The following is a 16,169-nucleotide window of genomic DNA, read 5'->3' as shown; positions in this document are numbered from 1 at the left end:
CCAAATTCACTGAAAGGCCAATTAATCCAACTGTTCCATATAGCACATCAACAGCACAGCCAGCTGCGAAAAGAAACAGACCCCTGGATACTCCCGTTGATGTACGTACTGATCGGAATGATCACTGGCTAGAGGCAATGGATATGACAACAACACGGATGTGCCGCGTGAAAGAATGTACAAGCAGAACTATAATAAAATGCTCCAAATGCGATGTATTTCTCTGCCTAACCAAAAATAAAAACAGTTTTCAGGAGTACCACACAAAAAAATTATCGCTTTCAATCAATTTAAATACATTCCATCAATATAAAATCATTTTTATTCTTGAAATAAGATTTTTAAATCGTACTGCTTTTTCTTTCAATAATATGGCTTTAAGACCGGTAATACACAATTGTGCGAGTCTTTTTTCTAGGAATCCTTCTTCGGRTAATTTTTTTCTTATATTTATTGCATTCACGATGGTCATATTAGCAACTGTGCGAAGCGGCGTTAAAATCTGTAAACTTTAATATCTCAGGTCTGAAAGGGTTATAGTGGTTGCTTAGCTTTGAGTCGATATATGTAGTTGAACGTATTATCCACAAAGTTGGAAAGAATTTAGTTATTTATTTATTTATTTTAAAATGACCTATAAATAAATTTACAGACATACTAGAAAAAAAGGAACTGGCTGCTTAGGTTTTCGTTCCATTTTGTATAGATACATTAATTTACTTATATGAACATTTCAACTCTAAATTAATTTAATAGTATAGGAGGTAGATGTTTTCTTATATTTTCGTAATCCAGTGTCGCAATAGCGGTATGCAAATCAACATTTTGCGATGTGTCATTGTGGCAGTTTACTAGGTGTTGCATGGTCAGGGTATCATTACAATTCATGCACAGTGGTGGTGGTTCTTTTGAAAGAAGATATCCGTGCGTTAGTTTTGTATGGCCGAGTTTAAGTCTCATCAAAAAAAGTTGCTGGTGTTTTGTTGTTGAGATAACTGATGCATAGTTTCATAATGAGCATTAATTTTGTTTTCATTATTATGAATTTTTTGATTTTAATGAAGTTTGAGAGGCATCTTGTAATATCTTTTTCGTTGTAGTTGTTTATTAAAAAAGTAGAATGAGTGTGTGCATCTTTTGCTAATTGATCGGCATTTTCATTACCCGTAATGTTTACATGTGCTGGTGTATATAAAATTTTAATATTTTTGCCRAAACAAAATAAAGGTCATCTGCTTATAAATAGTGGGATATGTTATTAACTTTTCCCATTAAATCAATTTAGTTAAAATTATTTTCCGCAGTATCTTTAAGTCTCATAACTAAAGTCATCCTTTACAGTTTACTTAAATGTTCCACACTGCTTATTCAATTTTATATTTACCATTAAATGGTGTTTCAAAGTACTTTCATAAAAACTCTGGTACCTATTAGCGGTACCGAATTGTTCACAATCATTCGACAACGACGGTAATTTCTTGGTGTCAGCCCAGGTTTATAAGATAGATGCATAAGAACCTTGCAGCCAAGTTCCAAAGATTCTGGAGGGTATCTATCGATGTGCACAGCATGACGTTGTCCTGATGGCGAAAATTTTTTCTCCTTTTGGCCAAAGCTAGCCACTTCGGGATGCTTGCTTCCTTTAGACGGTMTAATTGTTGACTAGTCAGTTTGCCATCTCGAGGTCACCGACTTTTTTTTTTTTTTTTAAGAAAAAACACAGAAACTTCAATCTTAATGAGGAATGTTTGTTATCGTTCGAAAAAACATTATTTGGCATTTATTTTTCGAAGATTATCTATTTCAAATGTTGGCCGTGGCTACGTCTCAGATGATCCATTCGTGTGTGGGAAGTGGCGCCGTCTTGTTGAAACCAAATTTTGGCCAAATCGCGACCTTCATTTTCAGGCATCATGGCGTAATTTTTGAAGAAATMATTCYTCCAACCCACAACCTACACTAAACYGTTGTTTTTTCTGGATGAAATAGCTGTTCTTTTTACATACCATTTGAGCCAGAAATTGGCCTCATCGCTGAACAAAATTTGGCAYGAAAACGTYGGATCTTCTTGGAACACTTTAAGAGCCCACAGAGCGAAGCGATGTCACTTGGGAAGGTCGATCGGCTTCAGTTCGTGCATAAGATGTACTTTGTATGTTTTCAATTTAGGAAATGCGATAAGTCGTTGCACACTTCAGTTCGAGTTGCTGGGAACGATGCCGAATCTGCGGTCTTCRTRTACACTYTCAGCTTTATTTTGTTCACTGCRTGCTGGACATGGTTTATTTGGTCGAATATTATCCAATAATGAATGAATGAATGCTGGGTYTCAAGATGGGTGATGGTGTTGAGAATAGTACGCTCAGTGGGCCGATTATATTGACTATAAGTTGAGAGAAGCACGCGAWCCACATTTTTTACAGAACGTGAATTTTCGTAATAGAATTGARCAATTGTAAATGTTGTTCAGTCGTAGGTATTTACATGATGAAATTCCAAAAASTACTAGACAAAAATAACATGACAGTTTGACACGACTCACACGTGATCTGTCAACAAAAGGCTACTGAAAAAAGTACCTCTACTTGGATCCGACGTTAGAACTTACGAACGTACGTACAAGGGTTATAGTAATAAGGTAGGTAATACCTAACTAACTAACTAAATTTAGAAATTTAAGCTTTTAGTGGAATAAGCGCAATTGAAATGTAGTCTCTTAACTACTGAAATTTCTGTATCAAAAAACACTAATATTCTGGGTAATTCTAAATGTGTATTTTTTCAAAATTTTTTAGTGATCTAATACATACATAAGTTCAAAAAGTAACAATGTAGGAAACTTTACACCATCATATTACCCCAAAATTCAATCGATAATCATCCGAGAGCACTGCGTCTGATAAACCGAATAACTTTTAGTTAGCCCAAACCTTCAAAAGACAACTTATGTTATTGTGAAAAAATGGATAAAAAGGAATTAAGCTTAAACGTGGCGAAATGTTTGTTGTTGTTGCAACGGATACCTAATCCCCGTTAGGATGGTAAGGATTATATAATTTGTAGTCGAAGTCATCCTGGGCACCTACCTACCGCAAATGTGCTGTTTCGACGTGATCGAGCCAAAGGAAGACTCATTGCACGCTGGCCATATATTTGATATGTCAGGGTCTATTCTGGATAAGTAGGAGTTTAACCTGATACAGTATCCAGAACGAAGCTGCGAAACGGTAACTCTCGTTTCCCGTGGCAACTCGAGCTCTTCATTTGCAATTCCCACAATACTKCAATTCTACACACTGAAATTGACCGAAGACGGTGAATGCTGTGGACGCWGAAAAAAAGTCGTTTCAACATCCAACATCAAAAAAGTCCACAAAATAATTTTGGATGACCGTAAAGTGATAGCACCGAGATAGTACCAAAAAAAACCGCGAATTGATGATTCGGAAGCCGAATTTTTGCRTCGATATGTGACAACGGATGAAACATGGCTCCATCATTTCAAACTAAACGACAGTCAGACGAGCGGACTGTTCACGATGAACCCGCTTCAAAGCGCAAAACTCGGCTTGCGAGGTTGTGGCCTCCTCATTTTGGGTTGCGCATGGAATAATTTTTATTGAGTACCTTCAAAAAGGAAGTGTCGTCAACAGCGACTATTACATGGCATTATTTGACTGTTTGAAGAACGAAATCGTCGAAAACAGCCCCATACATAGATAAAGAAAGTGCTGTTGCACCAAGGCAATGCACCGTATCAGAGGTCTGTGAAAACCGTATTCTCCAGATCTGGCCCCCAACAACTATTGCTTATTTTCAGATGYCAAACAAATGCTCCTTGGGAAGAAATTTTCGTCGAATGAATATGTGATCACCGAAGCTGAGGCGTATTTGGAAGCAGAGGACAAATGTTACTAAAAAATTATGTCACAAGTTGGGTGGTCACTATAATTAGCGTGACACGATTGAAAGGAACTATATTGAATAATAAAACGAATTTTGAAAAATAATTTGTTTTACTATTATAGGCCGGAAATTATTCAATTGAGCTGTTATGTCACGTAATAAAGTCGATTTTTGCACAAAAACGTTCCTTTTCTAACAGTTAGAAATTTGTCTTGTATAGTAATTTTTGTCAAACATCTTTGAGCTTTTCATGTTAATTAGAATWAATTTTGCTTTCATTTAACTATGCCGCTCCATATTCGTCAGCAGGCATTAGGCAAGTTTTTCACGCTTCTGCCATTATGGCGCAAATTGAATTCACAACAAAATTTCACTTTTCACATTGAAAAAGAAAACAAAAACACACTTTACACACTTCATTACAAATGCATTTAAGAAAAAGTCGGCGAAATGTCATTGCAAGCTCAGTGAATGCCGCAAAGCGGGAACTCCAGATTTCATCAATTAGCGCCTCCCGCAATATCTAAATATTTAAACTTATCGTATGACCATACTATATGTATATCATATATCTAAGTACAAGTATATGCAGTTGTATTATCATATTAACGGCGATTAAATTTTTGAATGCTTTGTACTTTTTGTTCCAGTTACATATTTATTGCTGTAAGTATGTATGTATATGCAYTTGTATGCGCCTAGAAAAGGTGCTAGATTTTCTGAAAACTTTCTTGTGAAAGTAATACTTTTATGACGCCGCATACACACAGGAATATGTACTTACATATGTATGTCTGCCAAGTGTWGCTACAATGTACAGAATTTAAGTGCATCTGCCAAAATGTTTCGCTTGACTGAAATATCGTGACGCTTAAATAAAAGAATTAGAAACTTATGACTTTCTCTTTTTTCATTTTACTATGCATTTCAATGCACATACATAGTTCGTTCTGGATTTCAATGCGGCAATGTGAGGTAWATATTGATATTCAAGAAAGCTAAAGTTTGGCTTAGAAGTTAGAAGATTCTTTTACTGAAATATAATTCATACGAAAAAGTTAAAAAAAAAACTTTTGGAATAAGTGTGACTATGAATTGAAATCGTAAATTTCTTTTTTAATTTTTGAAAAATGCTACGAAAATAAATGAAACATTTTAAAACAATTATGCCCCATAAGTTTGGCCAAGACTATTATCCCGTTTAATGTACTCGTAGTATTTTCCACATATGTATAAAATAATTTCTTTAGTTGACTTCTTTTAATTTTCTTAAAAGTTACCCTACTAAATAAAAAAACTTAACAATATCGAACGCTCCATGCTACTAACTTTTATATTTGTTATTTCAAATAAAGGGATTAGTGCTTGAGAATATACGATTAACAGTACTTACTGGCAACGTTGCAATATTGGAAGAATCAGTGAAAACCATTTTGAAACATCGTTTGGGCCGAGGAGAAGTGAAGGACGATTTGTTCCAAAGTCAATATGGCTTGGATCTATGCTTGCGGCACAGAAGCAGACGATCAATCAGCCGAATATCATGGTAAAGGTGAACACAAGCGAAAAAAAGCACGTAAAAACAAGTCAAAAATCGAGATTACGTTGACAGTAGTTTTCGGTTATCTAGATGTGGTGCACTCTGAATTCCTTCCAACCGGCCAAATTGTCAACAAGGAATACTATTAGAGTATTATGCGTCGTTTGCGCGAAGCTATTCGTAACAAGTAAGGAAGGGCTAAGTTCGGGTGTCACCGAACACTTTATACTCTCGCATGATAAAGTGATAATAGAGATTTCAGGAGTGGTTGAGAACCGATTTCACCCATATTTCGAACGTATCATCAGGGTGTTAAGAAACTATTATGTACCGAATTTCATTGAAATCGGTCGAATAGTTCCTGAGATATGGTTTTTGGTGCATAAGTTCACTTCAATTTAAAAAAAAGCCTGGGTGCAGGTTCCTTCTGCCATTTCTTCCGTAAAATTTAGTGTTTTTGACGTTTTTCGTTAGTCGGTTAACGCACTTTTAGTGATTTTCAACATAACCTTTGTATGGGAGGTGGGCGTGGTTATTATCCGATTTCTTCCATTTTTGAGCTGTATATGAAAATGCCTGAAGGAACGACTCTATAGAGTTTGGTTGACATAGCTGTAGCAGTGTCCGAGCTATGTACAAAAAACTTACGTCCAAATATGAGCAAACAACTCATTCGTTTTTGCACGACGATAACACACCGTCGCATACTGCATTGACTCTTCATAAGGTTTTCGCCAAGTTTCAACTAATATCGTATCGCCCTATACGCGAAAAAAATATCGCGAAATTTTCACTAAAATTTTATTTTTTTGGGAAAAATGTCTGCCAAAAATCCAACTATTCTCTTTTGGTCAATTTCTAAGATAAGGTTTTAACCAAGCCATACATATGTACATATATTTTTTTACTCTAAATAGTGAATGCGGGAAATGGCGACGCAATGGCCGAGTTTAAAATATTTTTTTCCAAAAGTGTTAGTATTTCTTTGTTAATAATGTAACAACCATTGTAGAAATAAAAAATTCTAACAAAATATTAAATTTTTTATATGTGAAAAAATTGTTGAAAAATGCTGTTTTTCCCCCGAGGGACCCGAAGTAACCCCTTAAAGGCTATGCCGGAAATTTACTTTAACAACTGTATCGATGATTGAAAAAAACAAAACGCACAAGTGTATTTGTGCCAAAGAGGATTGCTTTGAGAGGACGATGTAGAGTTTGAAGAATCAATTAAGAATTTTAAAATCATTAACACAGTCTTACTTGTTTTGCTTGTAGCAGTATTNTATTTGTACCAACGAGGATTGCTTTGAGAGGACGATGTAGAGTTTGAAGAATCAATTATGAATTTTAAAATTATTAACATAGTCTTACTTGTTTTGGGGGCGGTGCTGCTGGTAATTTTTTTTTTTTTTTTTTTTTTTTTTTTTTTGTTTGTTTGTGCTTTTTTTTTTTTTTTTTTTGTTTTTGTTTTTGTATATCAACTTCACTACAGCGGAAATAGAATGAATGGGATGAACGAAAGGTTTTGCGCAGCATTAAAGCTAGGAACTCAAGGCATTGAATGAATTTTTCGCTCCTGCGTATTTTATAATCCATTTAAAGGATCAACGCCTGATTTTTTATAACTTTTCATAATATTGTCATGCAGAGATTTCAAGCATTCTTCCTGTACTTTTATAATACTGTATATGAAAAATTACATCTCTATTAAAATCAAGCATTTTATACTTCTAAACCTATAAGGTCATTAAGTATATACACGATATCCGGTCTCGACAGGTCACAATATGATCTATTAATTCGTAAAACAATTATCATATAATTCGATTGTATATTAACTAATCAAATGTTATTTAAATTATTCGTTCAAAATGTCTATTATTAACATAAAAACCTAAAAAGTAAATTTTCCCTTCACGGCAGCGATCGCCAATAACAAAGCTTCCAAACTATCAAACGTATAGCGCAAGGTTGTGTTCACTGATGAACAAAGAATTTCCATTGGCTAAACTGACAAATTTCAGAGCCTAAATGTATGCAATAACGGCTCAACCAGACCAACTGATCGATCGGTAGAACAGTGCAGCCTTAAATATTGATATAGTGACGACATTTAGAATTTTTGTGCAAATTTCGATTAATAACGCAGAAATATAATATAAAAACGTTATGCAGCCAATAATAATTAATTAACATGATTAGGGCGAAGCACCTGAATTTATTCGAAATATGGAATATACCTTAGGTTTGTAACAACTTTTTAACCGAAACCGAAAATTTATCATGACAAGAATATATTTGAATATGTACTGTTATCACAGAATGAATATTCTTGAATATTCCCTTTTATTATCTATCAAATGCTATTAAAAAAGAAAGAAAAGTTGAAAAATCTAAAGAAAAATCAAAGAATTCTCAAGATTCGTTAATTTCTTAGAGGCGAGATTTTTAAATAATGAAATGTTTTATGCAACTGAATATAATTTGATTTTTTTCTGCAACCGGGAAAGGAAACTGTTAGACATCAGTTACAGTGATGTCGAAAAAATTATACAGCCTTTAGCAAATTCATAAACAGAGCGATGTAAAGCGCGAATTTGGACTGACCGGTATAACCCCGCGATTCTGTACTGTGATACAGTATCAAGTCTCTAAATTTGACAGAGACAATTTTGTTTTTTCAAATAGAGACTAGAGACGGGTTACAGAATCCCACTATAAACCACAATAGCTAGTTTTCAACTTTTGATTGTGAAATCGTAAACGAATTCTCCCTCCACAATTCATAACTTTTAAGAAATATATGGTATATGTATGTTGTTAACTTAAGGTTGTAAGATAAAGGGGGGACAATCGGAGCAAAATTTATAACTGAAATTAATAAAAGAAAAAGCTCACTTGGTGAATTACTAACTCAAAACTGAATGCTTTAATCTGATATTGGCTGTCTTGAAGACATGATGGTGCGTCCTTTGGCAGGGAGCGCAATGGGCTTAAGCTATTCCTTGGTCTTAATTCATCGAATGTGAGCGGCATATAATATAGAATATTTTCAAATCACTAAAGAAATAGCTATAGTTGCAATTTTTATACCCTGAACAAGATATATTTTATTTGTCACGATAATTGTCATATTCAAAAGAAAATGTGAGAGAGTCTAGTATACAAATAATCGGCGTGACGAGCCTAAACGATTTAGGTGTTTGAGATACCGATCATAAATTCTGCACTCGTCCGTTGCTCACCAAAACGCTGCTCTTGTCGGAACCGCTGACATTGGACCTCTATAGCTTAAAGCTAACATACAAACTGACTGGTGAAAACCCTTGTAAAGAATCGTTTATATTCGTGAAGGGTATTGTAGTTTCGGTGCGTACGAAATTAAGATTTTTCCTTGTTTTTTTCTTTATTTCAATAACCAGAACTAATCATTACAAAAATATCATGTTAATAGACAATATCCATACTCCAAAACTGATTCACAAGCAAATTACGGAGTGTTCCATGTACAAAGACTTTACTGTTAAGCAACGACGAACCCGTATATGAGTGCAAAAGACCTCGTAAAAACACTATAAATTTCTCGCAGCAAGAATATGAAATTGTGTGCTGGTTCACTGGAGATCAACTCAACTAGCTAAGACACTCCAACCCAACTGAACTCAGACACTTTGGCTGCTTCCTTTGATTGCGGCGATAAGAGACGTTGAAATGTTTGCTGTCTGCGACACTTGCAATGGCGTGGGGTCAAATTGGGTGTATCCATATAAATTTATATTTACATATATATATATATATATGTATATGATATATAGTATATATTTATGTAAGAATGCATGTCGCGCCAAAAATATGCAAATAAAATTCTAAAACCAACAACTGACTGAATTCTTAAGAAATACTTTATGCGACCACAATTTGTGTCAAGGGCAACACTGGCAAGCAGGCACTTCACATATTATATGTCACTTGATGTGTATTTGTTTTAGAAATTTTTTGCAATCATTAAACGGACTGGAGATCTTTATCGCTGATATCCCAAATCCGTATATGTACCTACGCTCTCACATAAACAGCAATTGTGGACTTGAGGACGTGTAATAGAGTTGTTGCCGTAGCTTTTGTTGACATTTAAAGCATTTTATTGCAAGCTCAGCATGAGCTCTTTATGGGCGATTTTGTGGTGTTGGCGGTTTAAATTTTTCGTACAACAAAAAATGTCGTGTTTCGTGGAAATTAATTAAGTTTTTCGTGTTTACTTTATGTTTCATTCATTAACGCTTGCTGTTGCGCAAAACAACAAAAACAAGATTGCAGTCATAAAACACCCGCATGTCGGAGATCGCTTTTATTCTAGTTACTTGGTCCTCAGTCTGGGCGCGCCTTTTATGATTGAAATATAAAATTTTTTTTAATACAACATTTACAAATTGCATTGTAAAACACGAGAATATAAACCATTTTTAATAGGTTTTCGGTTTGGCGGTTGCTTTCAGGCGACTATTGAACTTGTTGCAATCATTAAATTCGGTAGTAGGTGGCACATTTCACACCCAAAAATAAATACAGAAAAATTTCAACATTATAGACAGCTATGAATTCCGTTCAATGTCAAGGTCAATGATTTTTTACGGTATTTAATTTATTGGATTTTCACACCTACCGTCAGGTAAATATGAACACATTGGCGAGCCTTTGAATTATACTAAGCAATAAATTAAATTTTAGTATTATTTGTTGGGAAAATATTATATATACCATTAATCATCTTATTAATATACATAAATGTCTCACATATATATACATACATATTTAAACTATTACACACAGTTACTTGGATAACTATTAATATTGACGTTCGCTTTTTATTTTCACAAACAAATATACTATATATTCCATACTTTTATTGCCTTCTAGTGTGAAATGTTGTAAATTGATTTTCTCGCAATTTAAATATTCATTATGTTGCACTAAAATGCATTTGAGTTATTTGCTATGCTTGATTTAGTTGGCGCTAAAGCGTTTTAGATAGCTTTGAACAGCAACAACCGTTCGCTCGCTTAAATTAATTATTTGATTAATTGCTTTTCATGTGAGTGTTTCGGTGAAAAAATGTTTGGAATGGCTTTCAACAGTAGCTCGATAAGCACCGTAAAATGTAAACTAGAATTTTAAGGTCAAATGAGTGTAATGCAGTACTCGTAGGAGATACTAAAATGTGAGAGAAAAATTATAATAAATTTTTTATAAAAATATTTATGCGTTGTACGCACTAAAATATATGGACCTTTTATTTCAGTGTTAGTATTATACGATTTGACACTTATGTCAAAGATTTTTATATTTCTAGAAACACTTTTCATATTCACTTCTTGAGATGGCCTTCAACTCCTTCAGCGAATTTTGTTAAAACAAAAAATCTTCGATCGACTGAAAATGATCGATCGAATGCCACAGCTTGACGAACCAGAAAAAATCACACCGAGACAAATCTAATGAATACGGTAGTTGATCAATGCGTTTTTGGCTTTAAATTCGGTCACAATAGTGGCTCGATGCGCTCCTCCGGCACAAATTCATGAAGATTCATCAAACCACGAAAATCGAAAAAAAAAAATTTGCATCACCTTGATTTTCGAGAGACTTTGGCGTCAATTTTTTGGTTTCGACTCGTTTTTTTTTCTTTGTTCGATATTTTTATTCATTGTCGCTACTGAGATAAATAATAGTATACCGACTTGAGCAGCTACTGTAAGCAAACTGGTAGATAGATCCCGCTCATATTTGGCATGGTATTTAAGAACAGTCCTATCAACCGGATGCTGTTTTGTCACAACGTACATAGAAAAGAATTGGCTTCTAACTTGACCAAGTGGAAGGATGGGTAGTCCACATCCCAGAGTACATAAAAATGTTATACCAAAAATCCTCACACTATTCGCATAAGACATGTACACATCACTCAACATATTCAAAGAAGAAAAAGCTTTAAATTGATTGAGGCGCAGAGGCGATGAGATAGCCGCAAAAATTTTATCCAAGAAATTTTCATAATTTCATTTCAATTTTCTACCATTGTTGGTATCTAACCATCGGAAGTAAAAGACATTCAGACAGGCACTATCCACTTACAAACAGATGAACGTGAAGGAAAGGTAGATGTTGCTCGATTGCTTCAGTTCTGGGCCTTAGTAATAAAAAGCTAACTTTTCGAGGCTGACAGTTTCTTAGAAGGCATCGTCTTTTTCAAATAGAAAAAAAAAAAAACAATTTCCTTCTCTTCAAATATTTAGTTCTACCACGCATCTGGAAATGTAGGTATTCTTCATTTGCTCTCTAGTGTGCTGAAATAGTCTATAAGTCATGAACCGAAACAGAAATGCATATGTGAGTCATTAAGTCATTAGCTAAGGTATATATCAAGGAAATAGAGGTAAGGAACTCTGTTTGATAACTCAAACAACTGAGACCGACTCGCTTACAAACAGATAAAAATTGACAATGAGTGTACTTCCTAGCAAGCTCATCGACTTTAAAGTTTCCAGTGATTCCGCAGTAAGCGGGCACCTAAACAAAAGTAATACTGAAGAAATTTTATGCTTTTGCTATTAAATCATAAATCATGAATCGGAGGGAATGCAAACATTTCAGAAGAAAGCTGTACTTCGAAACATGTGATGATAGCCCCCTCTGCTCGAAAGACGACACAGTGCGCTGGAGTTGACGCAGAGCTCTCGATAAACGGCTCCACCTCTTACCCTCTTTATTATCTTCGATTCGTCGTTGAAAAAGCCTACTTTCTCTTGCCTCTTGTTTTACGGCTTGAACACGCCCACAAAGCAGAGAAGAAACCGCTAAGAGAATGTTTTTAGGTATCACGAAGAACAATATTCAAAGCTATCCAATTGATATCAATCCAGCATGGAACATTCCTACTAACCTACCCTAACCGACCAAAAAAAAAAAACTAACAATTATTTTTAAAGGTCAACAAACCACAAACAGATGTTTACGAGTTTACGACAATTCAAGGAAATATGAAGACATGTTAAATGCAAAAGTAGCTATCAATATTTAATAGTTCCGCTAATTAAAAGCATCCTAGAGAGCATCTACTTTGTGAATAAATAAATATTTTAATGTTGATAAATGAATTGTAATATGACAGTTAATTTTCAAAAATAAAAAATACGCCTCCCTTTTAGAAATATTTACAACTGATAACAGCGCAATACAATCTAAAAAAAACAAAACACGAAAATCAAAATAAACTCAAACACAAAACTGTTTAGTTGGCGAAAAATATCACACGTTTGTACTTACACACAAGGTACACTCTCAAATTCCTGTAACAAAAGCACAAAGTGGTACAGTAGAGATCACAGTGTTTGTTGCTCTTTTATGCTCCGATTCTACTGCAATCTCTGTGTATGTGGCAGGTAATAATACCGAGCCTATTGAGTTCGAGAATGCAGTATCTAACAGCAATGCAAATGAATAGTGACTGCAAAAAAATTAGAGCATAAAAGAGCAGCAAATGAAGTAGCAGCGCCAAATCTAATACATACAAATTTACAAGAAAGTCAACAGTCACTGCAATGAAAGGGCTTGCAGAAATAGAAATTTTAGAGGGTGATCTTGGTGAAATATTTCGGTACAAATTTTTCTTACTTTAAATATCGTGATAAGCAGCAGGTGAACATACCGCGAAGACGATTTTACAACGATTCTTTTTGAGTATATGAGTATGATTATGCGAAACGAATAATAACTAGACGACAAATATAGTTCTAGCAATATATAGATTAAAATCAATATCCCGGAGGTAGCGTAAGGCCAGAGGATTATTCCTCATTCTGTATTATTATCTGGTCACGATAAGGGGGCTTAATGAGTGCAATGATCCTGAGAACGATGTCGGCAGTAGTCTCTCAAGTTGGTATGGTGGAAGGTATGTACCAAAGCTAAAACAATCCACATAACACAATTATTCTGCGAGTGAGTACGTAGCTCGTGTTGTTCATGGCGGCTACAGTGTGCGTCTGTTTTGGAGCAAGCGGCTCGTGTTGTTAACATGTATTTTCGGAGATGATTATGAGATAAGATAAATCGTTTCGGCATTAACAATTGATGAAATCGGTTTAGACCCTGGTCCAACCCCATACAACTAATTTCGTGGTTTCAGCCTCTTTTTATTTCGAATATATCGATAATGGATAATGGATATATAATCATTATATATAACAACTGCGCCGTTGATTCCTCCAGGTTGGACAAAGAAACGAAGCAAACGGGTCGGGTGGTGAACCAGGGCAAGACGAAATGTCCTGTCAAAAAATAATAGCGATCGCATTCGCGAATTGGCTCCCACGTCACAAACAACAACAATATCAAATCCAGCGCAGAACAACTCTTGTCAACAGGTGCTACTTCGTACTGACTAGGCAACTGAGGCTTCCTCTCTCGACGAACAAAAACAAAACTCTATAAGTCACTTACTATTCCCGTTCTGCTATATGTTATGAGAGAGACCGCCAATCCATTGGAAAGACCAGGTGGAGAAGGACCTGGCTGTACTTGATATCTCGAATTGATCCCAAATTGAGAAAAGAAGAAATGACTGGCGTGCTGTTGTAAACTCGGCTATAACCACGTAAGCGGTGTATATGCCAATAAAGAAGAAAAACAATTTATGGCTGGATATATAAGATATTTGAATGCAAAGTTTCATTTCAGTCTATGTTTTCCATACACCCGATCGGCACCCGAACTTAGCTCTTTCCTACTTGTTTCAAAAGTGTTTGAACAGCTTAACAACTTAGGTACTTGTGGCGTTCACACTTTTCAATGATTATTGAACTGAGTAAACAATATTTACGCACAACTGCAACGGAGACTATTGTAATGGCGACGTCATGCGCACTTATGTGCAGCGCCCACTGTAACTCGGTCGCGGCGGCTGCGCGCATTACCCACACAGCTACCTGTCACCGCAAAACACGTGCGCTTGCTGCGCTGCAACGCGGATTTTCAGTCCGATCAGCAATCAGCCGTCTAAGCTGCAAATCAGTTGGATTTGTGGCTTAGCAGCAAACGGAGGAAGTGATTTTCAAGCACACAAAGTAAAGTTGTGAACTAATTCTTGCACGGAACCATACGAAAAGCCAATTGGAAGTGGATAAACGTGTTAAAATATGAAATTTTCATGGGTTCCGTTATATAGTTAAAAGTGTGAACTGTGCAAGTTAACGGTAAAGTACTTTAGTGCATTCGGTTTAAAAAGAGTGTGAAAAGTGTAAAATTAACTAAAATTTTGAAATTTCTATACAAAAAAAATAGTATTTATTATTTGCAATAACAATAAAGTGCATCTTTGCGCTATTGCCGTGCAATATAATCAACAACAACAAGCTGTGCGCTTCAACAGTTCAATTGTCACACTTTCTCAACGGTAAGTACAAATGTCACAATATGAAGTCATTTGCCTTACAGACATACATATGTGCATATGTATATTTGTATATCTGTATATTTATATATGTATCTGAGTCCACTTAAAAGGCGACAATATTCATTCATTTATGCACAAGTCTGCAAGTGGTTCCCAGACTCAATGATGTTTTTGTTCCACATTTAGTTTTTTCTGCAATTTGTTGTTGTTATTGTGTTTTTCTATCACTAGCAATTGTCAACCCACGCAAATTTGTTTGCATTTGTCTGTTGAATGCGCATTTCTCGTCTTGAAGGTAAACATGGAAATATCACAAAATAAAAGTTACTAACGAACATTGCGAGCCTTTCAAGCTGACATATGCTATTTACCTTATATGTATGTTTGATTGTAATTGCGGTTACACCTGAGTATAATTCAACTTGCAATACTTATTTGTATTGAGTTACTCACGCATTACATAATTAAATATTGTAAATACCAAGTATAATTGATTTTCGAAATTTCACACCCACTTCAAAAAGTCTCGGAAATTTTTCAGTAGCATCATACATACAAAAATAGATATAAATATTGTAATTTAAAAGAGCACCCGATTAAGCATGTATTTAACGCCTTAGAAAATTTTAATTTATACTTAGCAAAAATTATAATCACAAAAAAATTGAGCAACGTAATTTTCAAAAAAGGTAAAAAAAAAAAACCAGGTTCGGCTGTAACCGAACATTCATACTCTTGCAACTTGCAAGGATCAAAGCTGAGGAAATACCGCCAGGAGTTGGCTAAACTCTATATTAAAAGTAAGTCGGATGTTCGAAAATTTCGATATTAGTTACAAGCGGGCTGGGACAAGTTTTCGCCGGATTTTATCCATTTTACGTGCAAAAATACATTATTATCGGTAAAACAGGCTTCATCATTTTAATTAAGATAACCCACATATTGGCCGACATAGTACACGGTCTGAAGTCACTTAGAAATTCCAAAATCTTTATATTAGGTATGTGGGAGCTAATGAAAGTATTGACACGATTCAGCACTTGACGATTCAGCTTTTAACGTTCGAACATACTATTTTCAGAAAAGGATTATTTTCGGATTTCTCTTACACATCTCACATATTTTCCGCAAAAAGTTTGATTCGATTTGGACAATTTTTGGTCAAGAGATGCAAAACACTATTCGCGCAAAGTTCTATCCCATTATATTAATTGCTCCTTTATTAAATTAGATGAGATTTGAGATTATGTTATATGGAAAGTAGGCGTTC

General features: G+C 35.0%; 1 protein-coding gene across 1 annotated transcript in view; it reads left to right on the top strand.

Annotated features, from left to right (window-relative positions):
* The first annotated feature begins 14,772 nt into the window (after positions 1-14,772).
* The window catches only part of LOC108969593 (tubulointerstitial nephritis antigen-like), a 97,167-nt gene continuing 95,770 nt past the window's right edge, over positions 14,773-16,169 (top strand). Inside the window, exon 1 of the mRNA XM_018934415.1 lies at positions 14,773-14,899. The gene's annotated coding sequence lies outside the window, so the exon portion shown is untranslated. The remainder of the gene's footprint in view (positions 14,900-16,169) is intronic.

Source organism: Bactrocera latifrons, unplaced genomic scaffold (assembly GCF_001853355.1).
Source record: "Bactrocera latifrons isolate USDA-ARS-PBARC rearing strain unplaced genomic scaffold, ASM185335v1 scaffold_105, whole genome shotgun sequence".
Lineage (NCBI taxonomy): Eukaryota > Metazoa > Arthropoda > Insecta > Diptera > Tephritidae > Bactrocera > Bactrocera latifrons.
Note: the sequence above shows the minus strand (reverse complement) of the source record. Positions and strands in the feature narration are given on the sequence as shown.